Source organism: Etheostoma spectabile, chromosome 21, assembly GCF_008692095.1.
Source record: "Etheostoma spectabile isolate EspeVRDwgs_2016 chromosome 21, UIUC_Espe_1.0, whole genome shotgun sequence".
NCBI classification, from domain to species: Eukaryota; Metazoa; Chordata; class Actinopteri; order Perciformes; family Percidae; genus Etheostoma; species Etheostoma spectabile.
This window is the reverse complement of record NC_045753.1, coordinates 8,011,388-8,019,477: the sequence shown is the minus strand read 5'-3', so window position 1 is coordinate 8,019,477 and position 8,090 is coordinate 8,011,388.

The window sequence follows — 8,090 nt, the reverse complement described above, 5'->3', positions numbered from 1 at the left end:
TGGGGGTGGATCAATTATGCTTTGGTGTTGTATTGCAGCCAGTGGTACAGGGAACTTTTCACGAGTAGAAGGAAAAATTGATTCAATGAAATTTCAGCAAAGTTTAGACGCTAACTTGATGCCATCTGTGAAAAAGCTGGAGTTAAAGAGAGGATGGCTTCTACAAATGAATATTGATCCTAAACACATCTCAAAATCCACGGTGGATTACATTAATTGGCGTGAACTGAAGGTTTTGCCATGGCCTTCACAATCTCCTGACCTCAACATAATTGAAAATCTATGGATAGACCTTAAAAGAGCAGTTTTTTGTTTTCTGTTATTTTGAAAGTGTAAATGATGGAAATAAAATCTAACTTTTTGTGACATATTATACAAATGTCTAATCTGTTATTTGATGCCTTTTGGAGATTTTTCCATCTTTTCTTGGCTTCTTTATGCACATTAATACAATTTTTATACCTGGGGTGCCCAAACCTTCGAGCCCCACTGTACACACACCTGACATTTGAAATTTTGAAACATTCCGCTTTCTAGCTGTGAATGCAGCTGAGAAAAAGACACGAGAGAGCAAATACAGAGAGAAACATGGGGTTTAGGAATATGAGCAACTAATATGGGTTGACTTTAGTGTGAATTCTCAAAACAGTGCAAACACAACCAGATGCAAGTTTGATCATGTTTTCTGGAGTCATATTCAACTTTTCCCACAGCTGCATGTATTCATTATAAAACACAGGACAGTTTGTATACAGGTGGTAAAGACATAAGGTAACGCAGGAGTGATTTCTGAGTTTTAAAGTCACTACAATTCTTTCATCTACTCTTTTCATATGCTTGAATGTACAATAACTGGATCTGATCTCTTCTCCTAGAACTTCTTTATCTCAGATCATAGCATAAGGGTCACAGGATTGTTTTGTTCCCTCCATTATCTAGGCACTGAGACACTGTTAACTCTTGTTTACATGCAACATTAGTAATCTTGGAATTAAAACTAAATCTCCTGCTTTATACACTGTGGATAAGAGTGTCAAGTAAGAGCAGGTCCAGACAGTGTATGTCTTTCAGTGTGGTGTTAACAGAGACAGGAAGTGGAGGTGCCTTGGCCAAGAATGTCTCTGCTGCCAGGTCCCACCCACAGGAAATGCCTGTCCAGTCTGTTTGAGTCTGTGCTGACGAAAAAAAGTAGTCTCCTGTTTGTGGAGTTTGGCTTCCAAAGGATGGATGGAGTTGGAATAATGAAGAGGCTTGTCCTGGTGCTTGCATGCTCTATAGTTTAGATAAGCAGATGTTTGATGGTTTTTAGAGGTGATCTGGCGATGTGGACGGGTCAGGGGTTACAACCCAGGGAAGCCAAAGACTAAACAGTGAACACACATTCCTGAACTCTAAATTAATCGTTTACTGGAGGAGAAATACACCAATGGGAATATAAAAATGCCTTTCCAATCTCTAATTATTCTAAGATGTGTGGTATTAGCTGCTTATGGTGTGCTGTGTGCGTGCCCATGTTTTGCGAGCGTTCGTCCAGCCATTTCTTCTCCTCTTTCTCTGTCATTACATGATGCTGTGAAGATTTTTCCACTGCAGCCTAAAGCCACTGATCTAATTATACTACTTTGTAAATACTTCCAGATATCTTTGGTTAGATTGCAGTGTTTCACAAGGCTTGAGAATAGCCAACGGATGATCTCCTACTGGACTCGGCTTCCATCCGACTGATAGCTGCTGTGGGACATGAGCCTCTAAACGGGCTGCCAACGAGAAGCTGGACAGAAATCTCAAACAGTTAAGATGATAAATGGTTCTATGTTCATTCTTAGTGACTCAAATGGACCTTTCCTGCAATTTATTAAAAGCACATGGTTATTTTTTTAACATGCATTCACAAACTGAATCCTTGCTTTTTGTTTTCAGTTACTCAATTTCCTATGTTATCCTCCTTCATTGAAGCTGAGAGGCATGGATTGGAACTGCTCAGTAAAACCACGCTCTTCCACTGAACAGCTCCACTGGGACAGTTGCAGGGTTCTTTGGTCACAAGTGCAACCAAGCAGAGGGAGGCTGATATAGGGATTTTTTTTCAGGTCAAGATATCATCACTTAGTCTTAGAGCATTGTCTACAGATGCTTTTGACTGAAGTATTGAATACGAACATAATATAGAAGTGTACAAAAGTTGAAAGAAATTTGAAAGAAGTCCAAAGATGGCAAAATATGCCTAAACTAACTAAATTAAACAATTTATAAATAATTATATGTCTCATCTTGATCATTGTGTTAATAAGTGAGCTTTAGAGGTGCTGGTAAGTGGATTTTGTTTCATTTCGACACTGTTTCCCCACTGTTTCCAGTCTTTGTGCTAAGCTAAGCTAACCAGCTGCTGGCAATAGCTACATATTTAGCAAAAGTGGTATCACAACGGGAGATTGACACAAACCCGAACCAATAACATTAAAAGAATGTTTTAGAATGTTGTATTCCTATCCAATCAGATCGTGTTGGATGTGTAGTATAGTTGCTGAGTACCAAAAAGATGCTAGAATGAATGTGAAGTATGCACAATTGGATATTGTTACAATATTTCCTGCATACAATGGAAGTGTTGTCTTTAATTGTTTTGTTAGTAGATTCATATAACTGCATCTTGGAGTGGCAGAAGCTAGATGTTTCAAACATTTACACATTTCATGAGCTTCTTTGCTTACCTGTTATCTAGTTTTTACACACTTTCAATTGCTTGGTATTACTGGTAGTTAGGACAATGGATAAATTACAGATCAACCTCACACCAATTTGAAATTCTAGTTATCCTTAACACATAGTATGTGGATACATTTTTGAGTCATAGTTTGTATTTTTAGTCTTTTTCTTCCCACGTACCCCCTGGTAACTAAAAGTACTGGTAGCCCTTGGCTTGGCAATCACTGCATGGAGACATTACAAAGTAATGCATGACACCGTTACTCCCCATGAGCTGTTCTTTTAAATCTGTAAATGACATTTCAGAAACAGATCTAATAAACAAGACCACTATTCGTGTAATTAAAACATCTGATTGGAGTGTGTTGACCAGAGGGAGGCTAAGAGGAACCGAGATATTGTAGATGGAGATTCAACATGTTCATACACAACTGCAGAGAGAAAGAGAGAGGGATGATACAAAATGAGAGAGAATAAAAGAGAAAGGACTGAATGCGTGGCTCTTGCGTTCCAGTGTGGCTTGAGTCGCAGCATGAGCCAAACTTTATCCGTCCCTGTGTACCCGCAGTCTGACAGCTACATCTGCCAGCACTTCCCAGCGGGCATGCCACACACAAACACACACTCACAAAATCCTCTGTATCGGCCACATGTTTCTTCAAGCCTCACATACGCACACCCATGAACTGAAGTGCTCAGAAGAAATAAGAGCTTAAGGGCAGGGTGGAGTCCATTTTGCTTTCTCAGCAAATCTTTTATTTTTGCACCTCCGCAGCGGCGCAGGCATCATAACTTACCTTCAAGATATAATATTTCATTCCCACTGTGAAAAAATAAGAAAGCGAGTCCGTGTGTATTTGAATGCTATGTGTATTATAGTAAACTCCTGCGTGGTCAAACTGTACGGGTATCTTGTGGCCCGAGTGAGAGTGTTTAAAAGTGAGTGGACAGGACTATAAACAGAAAAATGAAGGTTTATGAGCAGTGGGCTCTGTGAAAAAGCTGGAAAGTGACAAACAATTTGGAGAAGAAATTGCTTCTCGGCCCCTCAGCGAGGTCACAGATCTATAACATCACACTCTATATAAGGAGACCCGCTGTGGTTCTTTCTCTCATTCCTTCCATTTGTCCTTCTCCCTTTCCCTCCCCCTCTTCCCGCAGGCTCGGGTGAGGAATGCTACCCAGTGGTGGCTGGGCATCGGGCCACGAGGAGACAGGCAATCACAGCAGCAGAGCAGGAAAAAGATGAGGAGAAAAAGAAAGAGGCAAGAGGGACAAGCGCTTCATGAATATCATATCATATCATATATATTCACTGAAGAAGTTGTCTCACTTGAATCTACTTCTCACTCAGTCCATGAATCTTAAAAAAAAAGACTAAGTGAAGGACAAATCTACCTTAAAACTGTTTTAAATAGTAGTTGGGAAATATAGACATACTGTATTCCCACACAGACAGATTTCTCCACTGGTCACATCCTTAATATCCTACAATGCAAAATAAGCACAGATTGCACTAACCTTAAATATGTCGCTGGTGGAGAGGAAGCTGAACTCAAAGATCTAAGACTTTTTCTAGGTACACAAAAGGCTCATTTCTCTCAAATATTGTTCACAAATCGGTCTAAATCTGTGAGTGAGCACTTCTCCTTTGCCGAGATAATCCATCCACCTCACAGGTGTGGCGTATCAAGAAGCTGATTAGACAGATTTGTGAACAATGTTTGAGAGAAATGAACCTTTTGTGTTTATAAAAAAAAGTCTTAGATCATCTTGAGTTCAGTACCTGTGCATACTCAAACTGCTGTCATCTTGCTTTAGAAAAGAGTCATGTTGTGTGTGTGTGTGTGTGTGTGTGTGTGTGTCTCAAGCCAGCACACAGGTCTTTCAGGTCAATCATCCATGCGCAAAGAGCACAAAGGTCAGACATCAACATTTCTCACCAGCACAAACAAACACACCACACACACACACACACACACACACACACACACACACACACACACACCCCTGTCCTGACCTCCCTTGGGGCCTCAGACATCACCACCCAATGGATGAACTAAGTAAACACATATTGCAGTTTGTATAAGCGTCTCTGTTATCATACCTTCAGATTCACAGGCTTTGACGGGAGAATCCATACTCTCAGCCCCCCCCCTCCACACACACACACACACACTCACGCATGCACGCACAGCACGGAAAACAGCAGTGCTCCGCCACATACCTCTATTCTGTAAATAGCCTCCCTTCCTCTACGTCTTTTGCTTCCTTTAACTCTTTTGACAGCCTGTGTGAATCCATCAATCATCCGGCATGAGAGCTCAGCTCTCCCAGCTGACCTGAAAGGTGACATGGCCAAGGCCACAGGCTGAGACATGGATGTGGTGGTCAGGAACCCATGCTAAGGAAAGGTCTGGACCTACGTCTTCCAAACTGACAGTTAATCCAAAATACAATAAAGCTTATTACTTATTCTTATCTATCATTACAGGTAATTAAAATATTGTTTGCTAAGACTTGGCGAGATCAGCTCCCGCTCATCAAAGCTCAAGTAAATTTGTGCTTCTCAAAAAGGTAAGATCACTGGAGGTTAAAAATGTGCAGTCAATGAAATATCATCATAAGATTGTTTGTGATTAATCAGAATCAGCTTTCTATGGCAGGTATGAGGACAGATACGAGGAATTTTTCTTTGGAACATTGTTGCTCACAATGCGTTTACACATACAAAACAACCAAACAATATATAAACATAAATATATAAACACCAATATATACATACTCTAAACAGAAACAATATGGAGGCAATAGTGCAATGAGTGCAATGAGGAGTGCAAAGTATGCAGGAGTAAATTATGATAGCTAATATTTTAAATATGGAGCATAGTGCAAAGGATGCTGGAATAAATAGTATTATGTTATTATATTACAATGTGAATAGTATGAACAGCTCTGGAATAGGGAATGAGAATGATGAATAAATAACAAGTGAGATATGATATTGAGAATGATGAGTAAATGGTAAAAAAATAAGTGAGATATGAGAATGAGAATGATGCATAAATACTAAATAAGTGGAATAATAAGTGGTAAATAGGTGTTGCTGGGTTATTGCACAGAATTGAACCTGACTGAACTTGATTAAGAAACAGGACAGGGAAGATGGCGGTCTTTGCTGGGGTCTCTGTGACTCCGTGTGTTCGTGCAGTTAGAGTGCATGTTTGCTTGTGCCAGTCTCAGAGCGTTTTCCTGTTTTAGCCTCGCGTGGACATAAAGCGTGGTCTTACAATAGCCCATTGTCCCATCTCCCCTCCACGCTTCCCGTCAAGTCAGAATTCGCGGAAATTAGGACACAGTGCAAACAAACAGCGGTGGCTACAGCTCTCCACCCACTGTCGGGCCCTCCAGGAGGAACCAGGCTCTGACTCCAGGGTTGGGTGGAAGCGTTCCTGCCAGGAAGCTAATCAGCGTCGCATCCCATTTTCACAAATTCACAGCTACAGTACGCATGAGTGCGCTCGGATGCATGTGAATGTGGAGTGATGGGGACTGGAGCAGGAGGTGGTAAGGGGTGGACGGTAAAGTACAGAAGGGTTGGGGTTTGAAAGGCAAAACCAGAAATGGGGGGGATTTCCAACAGAGGTCTTTGTGGTTTATAGTGTATCAAATGGAGTGTGATTACACCTACAGTAAGTGGGTTTTCTTTGGTGGGAAAGTGGACTTTTCACATTTGTAGGTTTGGCTGCATATAGTTGTAACATGACAACTCTCTTTTTCAGCAGCCTGGGTTTAAAAAGTCAACGTCTCTTTCATTTTCTTCAAAGATATTTTAGAAAGTCACTACATAAAGAGTTTTTAAGTCTTGAACCAAACCAATTAATGGCATAAATTTGACTTATGTAATAACTGACTCACACACATCCCACTGGGGGTGTCTAATCATGTAGTTGTTTGTGTCAACTGAGTTTGAATGGCATCACACTTTACACTCTCTACAAACAACATGAGCCAGAGGAGGTAACATGCCAGATTTTGAGTGAATTGCTCCAACATGTCACTGAATCAGCACTGGCTGGTGAAAGTCGGTTTTTAGGGTCCTTGTGGTATGGAATACACATACCTAATGTGTTAATCAGTGAGCTTTAGATGTGTTGGTATGGCATGTGGATTTTACCTAAACTAAGCTTTGGACAGGGCCAAACACACACACACACACACACATGCTGCCAAATCCACAGGCAGACAGACTGGAGAGTAAAGATCTGATCAGGAAACACACTTGATGAAAACAAGACATTTGGGATTTTTTTTTAACAAAATAGTAAAACAGTCCCTCTTGAAGACATAATTCAACCAAAGTCCTGGAGGAGGAGAAAGTGCGAGAGCGAGCACCTGCAGACTCCCTAGACGGACGTTTGGTTCCAGACTCCTGAAAAACACAGTAGCTGCTGTTATTCTAAGAGTCAAATTAGCGAACGGGCCGCTGAATGTTGGAGAGGCCTAATTTAAACCACTGGTCGCTGGGGAGCAGCCCATGCCCCAGAAACAGGATTTACTAACTGGTACTCAATCTCTGTTTTAATGCACACCGCTGTGATTAAAAAAAAACTCAGACTCAGACTGAGAATTTGAATTTAATTGGGTTAGGTTTTGTTTGAAAGTGAGAATTTATGCTTTATAAAACAATCTGTTGGCAGGCAGAATGTCTGCCTCAATGTCCAAAACTCACACAAAGGACACTGGGCCACTTGAAAGCACAGTTGGATTTTGGAAAACCTTTTTTCTACCTTAATATTTGAGAAGAAATCATGGCTGCCTTTTTAATGCCTCTGCATGCTGAATGCTGTTTTAGCATAAGTCATGCATGTTTATGAAGTAGCAGCGACATAATAGAACACAACTATTCCTGTAAGTACGCACATTATAACACCACATAACTCTCAAATGTTGCTGCAACCCCACCTCCCCCACCACCACCACCTCCACCACCACCACCATTACTTACAATTTCAGAGGGCTGTTGTTGATTACCTGAAACTTTCTCGGGTCTCAAATGAAAGTACATTACAGTTTACTGGCTGGCTCAGCAGTCATTTTCTTAGAAAATTACTTTGGTAATTGGTTGAGTTTCTCGGGCTTGTGCTGCTGGAAATGGTTTCAGCGTATCTGGCAGGCGTCTGCACTGTGTGAAAGTCATTTCCTGGAAAGATATCCCCATGTTTTGTCTGTGAAATATTCATCCTGTTTTAGCACAACAACTCACTCCCTTCATACTCTCCCCTTTTCCTCCTCCATCCCATTGTCAACTTTTGAGATCTCACTCTGACATAAGATGCTGTCTATCTATCTATCTATCTATCTATCTATCTATCTATCTATCT